At 43.5% G+C, this 20,010-nt stretch overlaps 1 long non-coding RNA gene across 1 annotated transcript; it reads left to right on the plus strand.

Moving 5' to 3' along the window:
• The first annotated feature begins 18,570 nt into the window (after positions 1-18,570).
• On the plus strand, positions 18,571-19,791 carry LOC146062643 (uncharacterized). The gene is made up of 2 exons (XR_014471439.1): positions 18,571-18,662; positions 19,614-19,791. It is a non-coding gene; the product is annotated as an uncharacterized LOC146062643 (long non-coding RNA).
• The last annotated feature ends 219 nt before the right edge of the window (positions 19,792-20,010 follow it).

Below are 20,010 nucleotides of genomic sequence, written 5' to 3' on the forward strand. Positions count from 1 at the left end.
GGCTTTCCTATACCCACGTTTCATGTGAGTTCGATACGCAATCCTTTTATTCTGGCAAAGGGTTGACCAGCACAAGCTTCTTAGACCCAGGCACATGGGTGAAGAATTTTTGGGTTAAAGAGAGAAAAATAAGGAACTGTCTAGACATACTTCACTATTATTGTTCATGTATTTCTTTTTCATGTACACATTACCGTAAAAAACCTCATCTCTAAGGATTCACTTAATCCAATCGAGGACAAGTGTTGAAAATCATACATTTGAAGGGAAGTAACATTTACATTTTTTAAGCGCCAGTGTTGCCTTCGTCTGAACTTTGTATTTTGTGTATTGTCTTTGGGGGAGTGGTGTCTCTCCCTCAGGTGTTGAGACTACTTAGGCTGCTGCGCCAGAAGGTGTACTCACTCATCCATTTTCTATGTTCTGTGTATAGTTCTGACTTTTTTCTGACAGTAAGCCAGATATATCACATGCAGTGTCAAGCACATTAGGACATGGTGGCTTTAAAATTTCAGATCCTGTCTTGGATATTGAAACTTGCAGACCTGTAGATGTTTGCATGTTGTATGATGCAAACAGCGATAGCTGCCAGGTGGTTTAACAGGAAATGCTGTAGATGGTTCTGTAGTTTTTGGGAAGGTCCCTAATATTGTGGCCTCTAGTATAGCATGGCATGGGTTTGGTGTTCACAAAGCAGGGTAAGCTTTTATCAGATTTTATTATATGCTGTAGTGGCTCGATATGCAATAGCACTTGATGTAGTAAAGTCCTGCCTCCATGGTAAGGTATTAGCAGTATTCTTAAGCTTGCATAGAAAAAGGCTCTCTCTGACATATGTAACAATTCTTCTGTGAGTTGGTTTAGTTCATGTAAGTTATAGCCTCTATGGCAAAATGTATCTACTATAGCGCTCATGCTAGATTCCGCTACTTCACGCGTACTAGAAATGCTGGCTGCTCACATCAGCTGAGATTTTGGTAGGCCTCGTTTAATGGGGCTTAGGGAGGTATGCAATCCTCTGCCGCTATTTCCGATGGGGGGAATAGCGGCGGTTGTCTATTCAATGCTGTCTTTACCGACAGCATTGAAGAGGCATCACGGCAGAACGAGCCTGACTTTAAAAGTTGTCTGCCCCATTTTGCCGATAGATTGTCGTGATCCCAGCCATATATCGACAATCCAGGCTGCTGATCCCACTGGTCCTGTGTTTGCTGTGTGATGCATATACCTGAAGGTCCTTAAAGGGAACGAAATGTTGTAATAATTTTGGATGCCTGAATAAATACTGCTTGATATAAGCCCTGGTGAGTGCTTCTTCAACATGTCTATATAATTGGATCTCCCTTTTGGGTTATCAAGGGTGACACCGCAGTAATTTGTACATTTGTTGGATTGGAGTGCGACCTCATATTGTATATATATATATATATATATATATATATATATATATATATATTGTATTATATCACCACTGAGTGGCTATGTACATACAATAAATCAAGTAATAGATAAAAACAAGTTTGCATTTATTGAGAGTTTTCCAGCACATAAGATTTCATCAGCATTTTCCTGTTCTTAAATATGCCACATATAGAATCAATTCGAGGCCCAACGCATTCCGCGGGACCGCACTTGGGAGATGAATTTCTCCGCTTTCCCAACTTGTTTTCTGTCAGTCAGAAAGTCCACAATCCAAGAACACGTAGCTTCAGGAACTCCTAGGCGAAGTAGTTTGGGGTGGAGGATGTTGGGGATGATTGTGTTGAAAGCCAAGCTGAAGTCAACAAACAGGACCCTTGCATAGGTACCAGGCATATCCAGGTGCTGCAGAATGTAGTGCAGGCCAAGTTTGACTGCATCCTCAATGCATTGATTCGATCGGTAGGTGAACTGGAGGGGGTCTAGCTGGTGTCCAGTCACAGCTTTCAGGTGGTTCACTACCAGGCGCTCAAATGTTTTCATGATCACAGACATCAGAGCTATCGGCCGGTAGTCGTTCAGATTTGTAATACTGGATTTCTTGGGGACTGGAACAATAGTGGAGCTTTTGAGGCACAAGGGAACCTTGCGTAGCTCCAGTGATTTGTTGAAGATACTGGTGAATATGGGGACAAGTAGACCTACGCATACTCTCAGGACAGATTGTGACACCCCGTCAGGACCTGGTGCTTTCCTCAAATTGGCCCTCTTGAACATCTCCTCCACCTCTACCTGGGTGACCTGAAGTGACTGGAGTTGGCTGTCGACATTTGGGGCAGCACAGAGGGTGCACAGTGGACTACATTTTCAAATCTTCAATAGAAGTTGGTATTAGCACTTGCATAGATTTTCAGATATAGCAACAACAATAGACACAAAAGTGGTTACAGCAGCATCCAACTCTGAATCAGGCCCTTTACATCTGTAGATTTGAGTACAATTACATTCAATCTCTGCATCAAAGCAATTGTGTCTCCAGCATGATGTAACTGTATTATGGCTGGTTGGCACTTCAGATTTTCACAATCCACAATACAACTGTTACATAACATTATTCTCTCTGTTACAGAGTTGACAAAAAAAGTTGAATAATCAACAACACATATAGATACAAGCACTAGAATAATGTGAAAGGGGCTTCTATATTTTTACATATTCTTGCGCATATTCCCACAGAAAATCAATAATTAAGTGCTAACACCTGGCAGAGACCATCTGGCTGTGATGGATTATGGAATACTGTCTTTGTTCAGCATTATTATGCAGGATCATGAGCTAAAACAGTTCTTGAATATGTAAACATGTATCTATCTGTACATCATCATTACTATTCAGGTGCTATTTTCTAAAATATTGCTCTGTGCCAATAAAACACCACAGAGGTAGTATTTCTATAAATCATACACTATTGTAAATAGATGAAATGACAAGCCATATAGGGTTATATTGCCTAAGTATTCCTTAGAAACTCTATGAAGAAATTATACTAGAATTTCATCTAGAGATAAATTAAGAAAAAAAAACAACAGTTGACTCTAGTTACTGGAGGATACCTACAAAAAATATAATCAGATGACTGTACATGCAAGTATATAATCATATATTTGTAAATTCATAAATGGGGTCAGTATCTATTAATTAAAAATATAATAATACACGTTTAATTTGTGCAAATGAATGTGTGCATTATGGGGCTAATTCAGAATTGTGTATTTTCAAAATAGGTCTTGCACAGTGGCAGATTTTACCCATAAGTTGCAGGACTGCAGCATGCAGGTAAAATCCGCCACCCAGCTCAATGTTAGTGAGCCAGCTTTACTCTGATTGGCAGTGACTTCCTATTGGAATTCCAACCTGTCAGTCACAGACACTACAGTCAGTGCCAATGGGAGAAGTTCCCTCCCTCCTGGACTGCCAGTCCTGGCTGCGATAAATAGAGCACACACTGCCCAATCTCCTGTGAGCTGCAGCTGATGAAGTCCATAGAAGCTGGGGGGTTGCATCATGTCTTCTGCTCATGAGCCGGTCCCAACACCTGTCAGATCCATTACACAGGACCTTGGGCTGCTCTTCAGGCACAGTAGTAACGACCACCTCTGTGCATGCACGGTGTGCTACTTATCTATGGGCAATTCCCAGTGTTAGTAATCACTGCTTGTGGCTAAATGGGTGTAGCTATGTGGTAAAAAAAAATGGCAACCCCACCATTTTCCAGACTCTATGGCGTTGTGTGGCAGGGTGCTATGGCCAAACAAATATTCTGTTTTCAGACTTATCTCTCGCACCAAGAATAAAGTTGTTGTGACTGTGCGCTGATAATGATGATGCATATGAAACCAGGTGTTTTGTTAGGGGTGGCATAGATGTGTGTAACTTGGCATATGGGAAAATATAGGCATTTATTTCCATGCACACAATGTAAAAATAATTGCAGCTGCCTTTTGTGCGGATCCCTAAATCAGTCCCTACAGTACGTTTAAGTATAGGAGAGAAACTTCATTATTAGAAGTAAATTTGGCATACATTGCTGAAAATATGCATGCAAGAAAATAATGTTATGCATCTGCAGATGTTTCTGCATCTTGATGGTTAGTATATGCATTGGCATTTGATTTGGGTTTATACTGTAAGATGCACCTGAAGTCCTTCTTTTGGGAAACGGTGTATTGTAGAAAGTAATGTGCATGCACAGTGCCTGTCAACCAATAGGCTGATTAGGCTGCTGTCTAGGGTGCCAGGACTGGGGGAGCCAGGTTGGATTTGCCAAAGTTACTTATTGCAGGCACCATTACTTTATGTACATTGTGCTACAGCACCAGCTGGACAGCTTAAAGACAGCTTAAAGCCAAAGTCTCCTGGCTGTAGCTGCGAGGGGTCAGGGTCTGGGGCAGGGAGCCCCGCAATGGATCAGTGCAGCCTCCTCCTCCCCTCCCGATGTCCCCCGTGCACTCACCGTATGCCTGCTGTGGCTGCTGCTGCCCCTTCCCCCAGGTGCTTGGGGTTCGGTTGCTTGTGCCGCATCATGGTCTGTGCCCCGGGAGCCAGCCGCCGCTACACTATGATGCCTCCAGCAGGAGCCACCGACGCCGGCCAGTGATCCCTCAGGTGGCAGCGCGCATGTCGTAGCAGGGCCTGGGGCAGCCTGGGAATTGTAGTCTGCACCCTGCACACACCATGCTGCTGTGGGGGACGGGGGGTAACGGAGTGGCCGCCATCTTCTGTACTACATGTCTCACTGGCACCACCGTCCACGGCCACGCCAGCCCAGGGGGAGCGCGGCCGGTCTAGTTTTAATGAGTTTTGGGCCGGCCCACCAGGAAATGGCCCGGTTTCCCGGTGGGCCAATCCGCCCCTGGAAAGTAAGAGTAAGGAAGTAGGGAGACAGGTGAGGCAGCAAGCCATAGAGCAGCACTTCAGTGGTAAGTACATCACCCAAACCTTTTCATTCCTTGAAACTTACAACATGAATAGTGGTTGTAAATATTTTTCTCCACAAACAATTTAAAAACACGTAAATGTTGTATCTGGATACAATTGTCAAAAATGTGTGTTTAGTATATAAAAGTAAAAATTTGTTCAAAATAGCATTTACAGTATAACATTATAATTTACAAATGTTATACGTTTTAGAAGATGGAACTTCTATTGAAGATGTACATGTTGCCCATATCAAACCGGCATATTCTTCCTAATATTTAATTCCCACCTCCTAATCTTCAAAAAGAATCAGCACATTGGTTGTTAAGGACAACATTGCACAATTAATATAACTCAATTGATTCCTTTGTTTGAACCAAGTTCACCTTAAATTGGTTAAATTTATTACGTTCTATTTAACATGGGACGTTGCTGTAGGCAACCAATCATAAGCTAGTTTATTAAGCACCTTCTAGAAAATAATAGATAGTATCTGATAGGTTGCCCATTGCAACGTCCCATGTGAAATACAACTCCCATCTTACTAAATTTACTACCATGATGTTGGCCAACAATGGTAAAACTAGGACAGCACAGATGGTGTAATGGTTAGCAGTACTGCCTCACAGCAATGAGGTCCTGGGTTCAATTACCACCATGCCATTAACTGTGGGGAGTTTGTATATTCTCCCAGTACTTGCGTGGGTTTCCTCCGGGTACTCTGGTTTCCTCCCACAATCCAAAAATATACTTTTAGGTTAATTCACTCCCAACAACCTAGAATGTCTGTGTGTGCGTGTTTACATGTGGTAGGGAAAATATAGATTGTAAGCTCTACTGGGGCAAAAATTCTCTGTAAAGAGCTGCAGAATATGTGCGCATTTTATAACTGTTAATAAATAAATTAATAAAGATAAACATTATTATTCATGCTAAACACAAATGTCAAAAATGCTGTGATTTCTGTATGTGATGTGAAGTATAACACAATAATACAAGTAGGTAAAGCTAAACTACCATTTAACAGACACCAAATCAGGCTCACTAACCAAATCCAATCATCTAGGTATGCACGCACACGCACACACACACGCACACGCACGCATAGAGGTAATATGTTCATTTAAGTATTTACCACATGTACACTTTACATGCATACATTAGGAATCAACCACTCTGTAACACATTTTTGTTGAACTTAATGCCTACATTTCAGATTGCATGTAAGTTAATACAGTTGTTTTTTTTTGCACATGGGTCACTATTGAATTTTTAATGATAATATTAATAATAGAAATAAAGTATGTAAAATGTTACTATACAATAAATACATACTTTCTAATTCACAATATTTAAATGTGCACACTTAGCTGGCCTTGGTGTATCAGGCTCTATCACTCTAGCCGGCTTTACAACCTCTTTTGTCATGATGACCTGTATGGCCTCCTCATATTCTGTGTATGTACCAACATAAGAGGGACCACCTCCATTGCCACGTGCAGCCTCCTTGGCCATCTTGGCCTTCACCAAGTGATTAATATTGTAAAAATGCTTTCGTCAATTTTCAAAACACCGCCGCCTGCTCCCCTCATTTACTTCAGACATTGCCCTCTGCCACAGTGTGGTCTTCCGTATGTCAATGTATAAATAACCCAGTGTCTGATGGTGCACATATGTACGATGTTGGCCTACCCCAATTATCAGGGATTTGCGCAGTTACACAGTGAGACTACACAAACATGATGATCAAACGGTCACAACAATTTTACGCAGTGTTTCCCAAACTATGCACTGCGGCATGCAGCCAGGAGGTCAGTGCAGTCTGCAAAATGTATTAAATACTGTACAAGGTTTTTTTTATTATTCTCTTGCCAACTATGGTTTCTGAGTGTATGGATGGGCTCAATGCAACTCATAAACCAATGAATTGCTTTGATGCTTTATTGATTGGACCATGCATGTGGGGTTGTGGTGCTGGCAGAAGCTTTGAGTGCTAACCCTGAGAATTGTGGTAACTGGATTCACAGGGACAGAACTTTCTAACAAGCTCTGTACTTGCTTGCCGTAGATTATTGCAATGTGAATTTGGCCAAATTCATCACATTCTTCAGAATTTTGAATGCAGATTGTGATAAATTTGCCCCTAAATAAATAAATAAATAGTTAAATTGTTAGATTATGCTTATTTTGGTCACATAAAATATTAAACGGTTTTATTGATTTATTTCCATACATATTAAGAAAAAAATCCTAACCTATTGTATAATTAGAAACAAATAATGTTAATGTTTGTTATTCAAAGTAATTAAATTAGTTTGTTGATATAAAGCTTGTTCTTTCCGTGAACATTTTCCTGTGCTTCTTTAAAAATCAATTTCTGAGTAGTTGATGGAGTTATCTGAAATAGAGGTGAGTGAAAATTCAATCATTTTTCTCAGTGGGTGTATGCTTAGCTCTTTCACTTAGATCCTGCCAAGCTGATTTTCTCCTGTGCTTTCTTCATACAGCAAGTGATGATGGTTCCATTTAGTCATCTAACACCCCAGAAAATTCTCAAAATTTGTTGTAAGTGATTTGGCAGAACAGAAAGCAAGTTTTTATTTCCCCCACAGTAAAATAACTATGGATGAAGTGCCAGCACGTGTCCTGGATACAGCTAATGTGGAATTTCATTTATCACAATTGAATCATATGTTCTGTAGAAAAACACATTTTAAAACACATTGTGCATAAAGTAATATCAGTCCAAAGCACCTAAATTGCTCCAAACCAAAATGTGTAAAATATGAAAATTAATGGACAGTGAATATATCAACAGGGTTCCTATTTTATTCTATGACAAAAGCTTTGCTATAGGGCGGTTTTAAATTTCCTTGCTGTTTATATTCATATCTGTACACATGGGCATCAATTCAGAGCAACTAACATTAGTGGTATAGACTCAAATATAAAAATGCAAACAAAAAAAATGAGAACATAAATCTGATCTCACACTGTACTGCATCAATTTTGATGTTGCCCGAAGGCTTTAAAAGCCATAATGCCTAGTAAAATATAATAGGGTTATATGAGGATTACCACTAAGTCATAGTGCATTATGCTGCAGGGAAACATTCAGAAATGTCAATGAATGAACTTTGAATTCTCCGTAAATGGAATGTGATGACGGGATACCAGCAGTCAGAATCCAAATGTTGGCATCCAAACTTGAAGCCAGAAGTCCAGTGCTGGAATCCCGACATTGATAAGGATGCTGACTCAGCTGGTTTCCTGATTATAAGTATGCCTTGTGGGTCAGTGTTAGACTAAGGGGGGATTAGGCCCTAGCAGGGGATGTAGGGTTAGGGTGCATGTGGGGGTATGTTTAGGCTGCTGGGAGGAAGTGTTAGGTCAGACACTTTTGCTGTGTACACACGGTTCGATTCAGTGTCATATACGATTTGGACTATATATACAGTAGTCCAAATCGAATAAAAAATGTCACTGAATTGTGTTAGCTGCATTTGATGCAGACTCTATCCCAATATGTGGCCCCACAGCATTGGGATCGAAAGCACAAATAGACTTGGCAGGCAAATCTATTTTTGCTTTGCTCTGCCAGATCGAAAGCCATTTCATGCTGCTTAATGCAGCATCCACTTCCTCCCCCCACCCGCGCGCCATCCTCCTGCCTCTCCTCCCTCCATCCTGTGCAAAGCTGGCAAGCCGCTGGATCCCGGTGGCCATCAATATGGAATCAGTGTTGAGGGCCGCCGGGTCAGGCTGTGTGTACACGGCATTAGAAGTGGGGTTTTGACTGTGGGGCAGGAGGATTATGTTTATGCTCTGGGATAGGAAGGTTAGGGATAGCCACTAACAGGAAGGGGAACCTGTTCTTCTGTACCCCATTCTTCACCATTGGAAGCTATTTTCTAAGTTCCCCTACTCTTTCCCTTTTTACATTTAAAATGTGAGCTATTGCAAGAAGCCTTCTCACTTCTATTTATTTATGAAGTGTTGAGATGTAAAACCCATCCCCACTGCAGGTCATCCACATGTTTTTCCTGTAAATAAGTTTATTTTCCATGCTTTAACTATTGTTAAAGTGCTTATTCCAGCCTTGCCTTTACCTGCACATGACATGTGCAACTGAATGCGATGCTAGTTCACCAATCTGTTGTTGCTGATAGACATGAAGCATCCATGGCCATATAGGGCCATAATCTAGTTCATTCTTTCTGACAAAATCCTTCTTAGATGGACAAAACCATGTGCACTGCAGGTGGGGCAGATGTAAAATGTACAGAGAGAATTAGATTTGGGTGAGTTATTTTGTTTCTGTACAGGGTAAATACTGACTGCTTTATATCTACACAGTAATATAGATCTCACTTTGAAGTAAAACCCAACCCAAATCTAATTCTCTCTGCACAAGTAACATCTGCCCCCCTGCAGTACACATGGCTTTGTCCATCTAAGAAGGATTTTGTCAGAAAGAGTGAACTAGAATAACCCCCGTAGTTCCCAGCTGCATGACAAATATGTCAATGAGCCAACACCAACGAATAAGCAGCCTCAAGCGACAAGGAGTTGCCAACAGTAACACAAATTCAGCAATCTGCTAATGCTACAAGAACTGCAGTTCTAAGAGAAAAACCATGACAAGACTTTAAACATGCTGCATTTCTCTATAATGTAAATTTTGTCAGTATGAAATACACAATAAGGCAGTGGTTCCCAAACTGTGTGCCGTGACACCCTGGGGTGCCTTGGGACACTTTTAGTGGTATATTGGATTGGTGGTCCAGGACCAATCTATATTATTCATGATCCAAGTAACAGACATATCCAGTGGCAATAATAAAATGTATGCTCAAACAGAAGCAAATCATATCCCTCTCCACATAATTGAACATAAAAATGACATATAAACACAATTTACCTAATTTAATATTTTACATGCACTGTAGTACTAAGGCATGAGGCAGAGTAGCATCTGGTATGTGTTGCTAATGTATGAGGACAAGGTGAATGTACTATAGTTTCTTTTTAAAGCTATAACCAGGGGGATCAATAAACTCAGGTTATATTCAACTACAATGTAAAAACTGAATGTGGCAGATATACCCAAGGTCTATTCTTCAACCTGAGCATGCCGAGTGTCCCAACTACTATATAATATACTGTAGTACATGTCTAGATATAGTAACAGGTAAACAAAACACAAACCAAGATGCAAAGACAAAATAATAATTACAGTATTTCAAATATGACATTAAATATGATTGTTGCAGTTTGATTGCTATATATCGGTAATAATATTAATAGTTTACAACATGGACAGTATTTTAGTTTTTTTGCATAAAATAGAAGATATTTAGTCACAAAATTGTCATCATCAATAGTTTGCATTATGCACTTCAAATAGGGCTCCTCCAAGTGATCCACATCAAGTGTTATAAGTAATTTCAGTATTTTATAAGTTGTTTAAAGAGATAAAGTGTACTTCAATACTTTATGTTAACAAGTTACATTTTGAAAGTGACTTTTGCCTTGGAAGCTGAGAGCGATAAGTTTAAATATATTCAGGCCCATCTTCCAGAAGATTATGTTCCAGATGATTATGTTTGTGTTGCTGAATAAAAAAATATATAAAAGAAAAAAACAAAGTGCACATGTAGTGATGAGTGAATTTTGCATAAAACTGGTTCCACTCAAAAACTGTATTGCTCAGTCACACATCTTTAAACGTAAATATTAAGGTTATTTTTATTCTGTAATGATTTTATAGAAAATCATAATACAATACCAAAGTAACTAAACTGGAATAGAAATGCACTTACAATATTCAAGGTCTGGATGCAATATATGGTAGAATTGAGAAGCCAAGAACAGAAAGGGAAGACATACATGATTACACATGTGTGTTTCTTAATTAACAGACAAAAATATGTATGTCACTGTGTGTTACTGACATGTAAGTCTTCTAAAAATAAAAAACACAACAAAGCAGAACTGCGCAAGGGTTGAGGTAAAATTAAACAGTGAATTTATTTAATAAAAATTCATAAAAGAATTATAACATGGGAGGTTATTCTAGTTGGTGCGTAAATGTCCGAATTCTTTCGGAGCGGTCCGCACGCCACGCTGTGCGGACATGGTACGAAGAAACGCTCACCGGTCCTCCGCATTCGGAAGGACTCACACTTTAAGAAGAGGGCGTGTTTACGGACGACATCCAAACCTTGCGTGTGCGGTGGACACACACACATATTCTGCACGGTCTTACAGCGTCTGAACAGACGGGAACCTGGCCGTACGCACCGATGTGGTGTATTTCCGCAAAACATACTACTATCATCGGAACTCATACATCACACACATGACACACTTATGCAGTTAGGCTACCTCATTAAAAAGGGATTGTTTTTAATGGTCATCTATTAATTTTCAAATTGATAATTAAACACTTTACTACCACTTTAGATTAACCCTTACATCATGCAAGGTTCAAAACATTCTTTCTTGCCCCTTTACGCCCATGTGTTATGTATGCATATTACATCATAAATTATTCTTCAAATGCAAACACACACATACACATCAACACACTATGTACATCTTTACATTACCCTTCACTTTCAAGCACTTGTATGCTATAAATCCATCTATATACTGTATATACCTTTTGCACCTTACATAAATAAACATCTCTATTTTTACTTACCGTATTTATCGGCGTATAACACGCACAGGCGTATAACACGCACCTTCATTTTAAAAGGGAAATCTCAGGAAAAAAAGTTAAATTTCTAAATAAAAACTTATTTTTTTTTACAGACGCTGCTGTAACCAGGGAGGAAGGAGTCACTGTGCAGGGAGGAGCTTTAACCCCTTGGGTGGTGGGTTGTGCTGGGGCAGGACAAACCTACCAGGGCAGGTTTATCCTGCCCCAGCAAAACCCACCACAGAAGGTTAGAAGCAGCCCGCCCCCCCCTCGCCTCCGCTCCGGCGTTAGTACGCCGGAGCTTCCCTGCTGCCTCTCTCCCCCTTCCTAGCCGCCTGTCACATTTAGCAGTGACGTCGGCGGCAGGCTGGGGGATGTTCGCGGCTCGGGAGGACTCGGGTGCCTGAGCGCTTCCGAGTCCCCCCGAGCCTGGCCGACATTACCCGAGCCTGCCGCCGACGTCACTGTAAAGTGACAGGCGGGCCGGGGGGATCGGGGAAGCTCCGATCGCCGGAGCACAGGGACAGGGGGGGGGCTGGAGCTGATCGGAGGTGTGGGGTAGAGGTGCTGCGCCAGTGGTGCACACCTGGACACCACTGGCGCGCACCTATTATATGAAATTACCGCCGTATAGCACGCATATCGGCGTATAACACGCACCCATCTTTTCCCCCTGTTTTCAGGGGGAAAAAAGTGCGTGTTATACGCCGATAAATACGGTATACTGTAAAATTATACAAAAACACACAGACCACTTCTAACTTTCTTATAAACATTTATTGAAATGCAACAAAAAAAATAATAAAAAAAATTAAAGCAGCAGGTCACAGAGGTCCTGCACATCCGTTGCCAGGATGAGCAGGTGCTGGCGCAGCCTTAGGAGGGCCCCTCGCACACCCTCGCCTTCTTCCCTCTGGTCATCTGTGGGCATGTTAAAGGGGGTTCAACATTAAAGTATGCTATTCAGGTTGACATTGCACATTGTTATATCTACATTCAATCCTAACTACCTACAGCATGATAAATCATACATATCCACAATTAAATAGGCAGTAGTGTTTCAAATTCAAATAAATACTATGATGGTGACACACACACACAGTGGCTTACACTACAGAATATGTTACTTATAACATTGCCAATGTATGTTTCAAAATCACAACAACACTTGCACCTTACTCACACTTGTCCTGCCTTAACACTCACCAATGTACTAGAAAGCTACATCCACAGTAGCAGCAGGACGCTGCAGCTCCCGATGTAAGCTCCTGAAAAATCTGTGTTCCCAGTGAGCGCCCCCCACCTGAAGGAGCCCAAAGCCGGGTAAAAATAAAAACAATACCGTGGACTCGCGACTCCCGGTCCCGGTCCCTACGAGCTGTCTGAAGGCGGAGAAGTGGAAGTGACGGTGCAGTGACGCAGCGGTGAACCCGGCGCTCCGGAAGCAAAAGGTCTGCTCTCGGCAGATGTCGTGAGGAGACGCCGGACAGACGCAGCAACAGCGCCGGCGCCTGAATACTCCTCGAGGTGCAGAAACCCGGCGACTCCAGAGGTAGACGCTGGCAGAAAAAGAAATCCAAGCCGCGTGACGCTGGACCAGCAAATAGCAGCAAGAAGCCAGGTCTGTGCCTACTCCTCTGGCAACTGGGGGGAACAAGCCGCTCGGTCACGGAGCCGGAGAGAGTCCCTGAGGCTTTCTTGCAGGTTGTAACCAAGCGGCAACCCTCTCCCCAGATAAGAACCTTCCCGAGTTAGGAGTGTGCTGTCAGTTGCGGAGCCGGGGAGGGATAAAATCCTCCTGCAGGTTGTGGCCGACAGCCCCCTTCCTTGGAATTAATTTGCCCGTCTGGATTTCTCCCTGGAGATTTGGCCAACTGCGCCACACAGCATTGTGCAGCGGGACCAGAGAAAAAGACACTTGGACAGATATACTGAACGGTACAGGCTGAAATAGGCCTGAGGCATCCAAACTCTGGCTAAAAGGAGACTTCAATAAAGAAGCCTGGAAGCATAGAACTCTCCCGCTCCTGCACCTACGGCGGTCTAAATCGTAGAAGTGGAAATAGGGTAAGACTAACCCAGAATTACACTGTGATTCATCCTGCTCCCACTCCCTTCTGACACTTAAAGCAGAGAGATAAACTTATTCTATAGAGACTTACACTACTTTATATAGAATCTTCCAGGTGGATGGTGCTTGGTTCTATATAAAAATATATTGCTGGTTTAAAAAAAAAAAAAAAAAAAAAAAAAAACACAGAGGGGTTCACGGCAAGAGGACTATGGCCCTTATTCTGATTGACGCGGACTTTACTGCATACTTTCGGATCGCGTCTTTACGGCGTCTGCGCATGCGTGGAGAACGCAACGCGCATGTGCCACGCCTTGACTCCGTACCTGTTCGGCCAAATCCCGTCCAAAACTGTTCCCCGCAATCAGTCGGGAAATATGGGCGTATTATGGGCGTCATGCGGAATGACACATGGGCGTAGTTTCAAAGTGGGCAAAACGGGGCGGAAACATGGGCGGACACGGGGGAGTACACTTATGTTGGGGGGCGTACATTCGGATACCACTCCGAATGCACGCGATCAAAAAGGGAAGAAATGTGCGGTGTCCACAAGTGTACTATTGCTTTGCGGACACCACTCGTTCATGCGGTAGGCGAACGTACGCCTAATGACTACAAGCATTAACACCTGAACCCAATAGAATCGACTCCTTTACTCATTACTCACTAATAGGACGCTTGTCAGTGCTTTAATTGAAACCATTGCTGCTTCAAGGAAACCGTACTAATCCCCCACATATGCTGTACTTGTCACACACTTTAAAACTGCTAACAATGGACATGACTGAATATTAATACTAGCAATACACATGTGTATTCGACATGTACTCATGAAACCACACATTTTTGGTAAAGTAAACAAATTTATTTATATACATGTCACAGTCAATGCCACTGTGATGCAATGACCAAAAAATAAAAAATCCCAAACAAAAACAACATGGCAGGAATGTACAAAAATAAATAAGAATACAAAACAAATATAATTGCACACAGATGGACTCCAGCACCTCCTATGTGCCACTGCACATGCAGCCAGTGGGAAATGAGGAGGCTGCTGGCCCTTCGACAGCAGGCCAACCTGCACCTGACCATTCTACAGCAGGGCAACCTACACCTGGCCCTTCTGCAGCAGGCCAACCTGCAGCTGGCTCATATGCACCATCAGCAGAATCATTTGGAACACAACCGGGGACTTCACAAGATAGTACCATGGCCATCACTTCAAGTACAGCTGACAGTAATGGCAGGCAAAAGAGTGCAACAGGGGCACCAAAAAGGACATATGAAGCAAGGGCTCATCTGGTTACCCTCAGCACGTGATTGGACACAAGAAGCTGACACACACAGCACAATGGAAGATTTGGGACCACATAACGGTGGAGATTAATGCAGCCACAAGTTCATTTGCGACCACGTTTGGCCTTGGGAGGCTCCTTGGCCTGTGCAGCAGCTCTTCTGGCACGGGCAGATGCTGGGGCAGGTGGAGCAGATGATGTTGAGGGGTTGGCTGGTCTACCCCTCCTGCCAGCAGGGAGTGTTGCCGGTGGTAATGCACCAGAAACGGATGACATTAGGACCCTGTTGCTGGTAACCAGCTCCACCATAAGCTCATTATGGTGGAGGAGGAGATCATTTTGGCGGGTGGCTTGCTCGGCCAGCACCTGAGCACTTGCAGCCATGGCCTGATGTGACTCAGCCATGGCCTGCATGCTCGCAGCGATGGCCTGCTGGGTGCTGACCAAGCTCGCCAGGATCTCCTCGGTCCTATGCATCCGTTCTGATGCCAACTCTCCCTGCTGGTTGATGTCCCCAAGCATGTTGGCCAAGGCGGCCAAATCGGCTTGGGCCAATGGCTGCTGCTGCACAGGCCTACCCCTGGGGCCAGGTGGCACGGACTCCTCCACCTCCTGAGCAGAGTCGGCACCAAGCGGTGGGTTGTCTGTGGAAAAAGATAAACAAAATTAGAACACATTCTAAGATAATTACTTGCACAAGTTTATGGCATGACCAATATTTACCTTCAATAAAAGACGCAAACACTTCAGCTGGGGCCTCGCTATCCATCGTGCTCACCCCCCTGATCTCCTCAACTGATATACAGCTCTCGGCCATCAACTCCAGGGGGGTGAGCTCTAGCCCTGATGGCATGGGCCCGGCCCCAGATGTCTGGCTGTGTTCCCACCGCTTGGTCATCTTCCTCTTCAGGTTGGTTTTGAAGTCCTGCCACCTGCAATGTAAGTTGACATATTAATACATGTCACTCCAGATGTTAGCTGTTGCAGCCATTGCTCTGTGCTACATATTACGACATGTGATTAATGTCCAATAGATAATATTACATGCAACTATGATATCAACCGTTACAATACACATTCACAATCACCCTACTCTAACTCTCAACGAAATAACATGTCAATAATGTCTGTGTATCGTAACAACCTCACGGGCCATTTGCAAAATCCATCTAAGCATGAATTCAATCATTACTTGCCTATTACTGGCCACATGTATCACAAAACAACTTGCCTCTTCTTCACATGGTCCATCTCACGAACTTGTGGCGCAACTTCATTAATCTCTGCCGTTATCTGTTCCCAAACCTTCCATCTGCGTGTGTGTGTCAGCTTCTCCGATGGACACTCAATCCAATCACGTGCTCGGGGAACCAGGATGGCAAGCTCCTGTGCTTCATATGCCTTATTTCTTGTAGTTGGTTCCTCTGTTGCCCTCGCTGTCCCCTTGCCACGTCCATGGCCACGCCCCCTGGCACGTGTCGCTGCACTTGAAGTGCTGGCCATGGTACTACCTTGTGAAGTCCCCGGTTGTGTTCCAAACGATTCTGCTGATGGTGCATATGAGCCAGCTGCAGGTTGGCCTGCTGCAGAAGGGCCAGGTGTAGGTTGCCCTGCTGTAGAATGGTCAGGTGCAGGTTGCCCTGCTGTAGAAGGGCCAGCAGCCTCCTCATTACCCACTGGCCGCATGTGCAGTGGCACATAGGTGGTGCTGGAGTCCATCTGGTCAAATAGTTGCTGCAGGTCTGGGTCCACCTCTGGTTGTGATCCAGACATGTTAGCAACAACATTGTCACCTTCTAATACACCTTTATATACTGTTTGTGTATCCTGTTTGGCGGACATCAGCGGCAGCTGCGTTCCGTGCGTGTGCGTACGTCGCTGTTTTTTCGCGCCGCATACGGTGGCGGAAATTCCATTGTGTAAAACCTGGCGAAACTTCGACATGAAATACTGGTCACCAATTCTAACATTGCATAGAATCTTCTGATACACCTGTGACTATTGCACAATACACATGCTATTTGCTAGCATGACATGACATTTGGTTCATGACTACTGTGGTATTGTGGAGTTTGATTGCAAGCTAAAAGTAGCCCAATCCCTTAGAAAATCCAGGCCACAAATCATGCAATACTCATCACTACTGTTATAGACCACACATGTGAGAGGCCTATAAATAGTGAGTTGCTGCTAGAATCATTTGTCAGCAGATCTGGACTTGTCAGGGTCTAAGGTAAGCTCTTCCATGGTACAGCTATGCGTTGCTAAGCTATAGCACGCGTTGCTTGGCGGAGCGAGGCGTCATTGGATTTGCTAAGTGCATACACACTGTGTTTTATATATATCAGATTTGTTCATTGCCATACATCAGCACTACTGTTTTGAAGGCATGCGAATTTGTCACCATTTGTGTTGGCGCAGAGACGCTGTTCATGTCAAGATGAACAATAAAGTTATTAACACAAATAACTGTGATAAACCAATGACACCACCTGATTGGTTGATAGATGCCATTGTTAACATGGCGGAGACAAGAAGGGCAGACCCCTTTTCACATGCGGAGCTGAGGGTTCTGGTCTCCGTCATGGAGACAAGGCTGGGCCGTGCGGGGCCCTTTATCAGTAACCGCCATAAGCGGAGGGCCTATGCTGCGGCAGGGCGCCGTATTTACGCCCGCACTCGGGTGCGGAGGTCCCTCGGGCAGCTCGAGAGGCGGTGGTCGGACCTCCGCAGGCGCCAGCCCCAGCTGTTGCAGCAAATCAGGGGCGAAATTGCTGATTGTGAGTATTTTAGCTATGAAATTTCGCACTTACAACATAGCATATATAAACAATAACAGGTGTCTCATGATAAGTGGGTGTCCATGGGTTTAAAAGTCCATAGACTGTTATGTGTGCTTCTTCCTGGTTAACATGCAGTCATGTGGCTTTTATATGTAATGACATAGCATTGAGGATTCTGATGCATACAATGTGCCAGATCTAATATGTGTTACACATTGATAAATGCCAGGGTTGTAATGTTTGAACAAATTACTAACAATCACATAATAATTTAAATGTCACATTTTGGAGTCCATTAACAGTAAGGAGCTACTTGCCTGCATCGTTTGCCATCATTATCACCCTTCCATGTATGTCTTGTTATGGATTAATACATGTGCCCCAATGACCCGACATTGACCATGATTTTTTTTTCTACCACACAGCACGAGCCCGAGCCCGACAGGCCCGTGAAGAGGACGAGGCAGCCCTGGCCCAGGAGGAGGCCCAAGACCCTGAGGAGGAGGTGGCGGCAAGGGTGGAGGAGGAGGAAGTGGAGGAGGAGGAAATGTTGGAGGAGATGGTGGAGGAGATGGTGGAGGAGGTGGTGGAGGAGGAGGAGGTGCCTGAGGAGGTGGTGGTGGAGGAGGTGGAAGAGGAGTTGGTGGCAGAGGAGGAGGTGTTGGTGGCGGAGGAGGAGGTGGAGGAGGAGGTGGTGGTGGTGGAGGTGGAGGAGGAGGAGGTGGAGGAGGAGGAGGTGGAGGAGGAGGAGGAGGTGGAGGAGGAGGTGCTTGTGGCGGAGGAGGTGGACGTGGTCATGGTGGCAGAGGAGCTGGCGGAGGAGGGGGCTGAGGAGGCCACGGTTGCCCCAGAGGATTCCGATTCCGAGGGGGAGGAGGCGTGCCAAGCCCCGGAGTCCCAGCAGATCGGTATGTTTACATAATGCATCATTCATGAAGTAGTTGTACTGGTATTTGTTATGTAGCACTGGTGATTAAAAATTTTGTTCCAATACTATTCATATAGACCCCAAAGTGGGTAGCTACAGATACAGGTACGGGTTAGATGGGGTGTCCAAGGCATCCCTTTCATCCAGGACACCTCTCAATTACACAGGTTTGTGGGATGGGTTGGAGCTCCATTTTGACTGCCACATAACCGTTGTAGTTAAACAGGATCCTGGAGTAAAGGGATGAGTGGATCATTTGTGGATTAAATTCACCTGCTGCAATCGTAGATTATGACCCATCAAATAGTGGAATCTATATTGTTGGTGAATGTTATTTAGAAACTCTAGGATGTATGCTATAAATGGAGTATGGCCCGGCCTACCTTGGAATGGAGTCAGAAGTTGCCAGTGTCCCAGGAGCCTCCTCTACCTAAACACCCCCTGTAGTTCAGATTGTTTTTTTGCCCTCACAGAATTGTAGGTTGGTTTAGACAGAATTATGATTTTGAGGATGTGTACTGTGCATTCCTGACATTTGCATAACTCCCATGCCACGAACCATCACTGAACTTAGACTGAGCAGATTGTGACAAGTTCTTATTGACGGAGGCCATGACATGCTTGTCATTGGTTAGTCATGGGTGGGTTGTGACTGAGAAGAAACACTATGACTGTTATGTCTTCTGCAGAGTAAAGGGTAGAGGCAAAAAAAGACAGTATGTAGTAAATAAGTTTGCATGTATGTATATATGTATGTGTCATATCTATTTATCTATGTGTGTCTCTATCTCTCTACATAGATAGATATATATATATATATATATATATATACACACACATGTCACCTAGCATTTGTGCAATTTATGTCGCAGTATGTGAAATGTATGCATGAATAACATGACTAATTTTTGCCCCTTTGACATGCCCACAGATGACACCACACCGGCAGATGAGGGGGTGCGTGGGGCCCTCCTGCGGGCGGAGCACCATTTGAGGCTACTGCTAGCCGACCTGCAGGACCTCAGAGATCTCCTGATTTAATTTATTATTTGATATTTTTTTATTTATATGTTAATTGTGTTTTCAAATAAATTGTTTATGCAAGTTCACAGTTGTTGGTTTTCTTTGCACATTAAACAGTATATGTGTAGATTGTTTATAATCTTTTACACAGGGTCTAATACAAACCATTGCACTTAAATTGCTGTAAGGGTTAATGTGTGCAATGCATGTGTTAGGCATGCTTGTAAGGATATATTGGCATCTAATTGATTCCAATTCCAAATAAGCAGTTTTTTATGAGGATAGGTAATTGAATAAGTGGGTCA

This window comes from Crinia signifera, chromosome 3, assembly GCF_055691185.1.
Source record: "Crinia signifera chromosome 3, ASM5569118v1, whole genome shotgun sequence".
In the NCBI taxonomy this organism is placed as follows: Eukaryota; Metazoa; Chordata; class Amphibia; order Anura; family Myobatrachidae; genus Crinia; species Crinia signifera.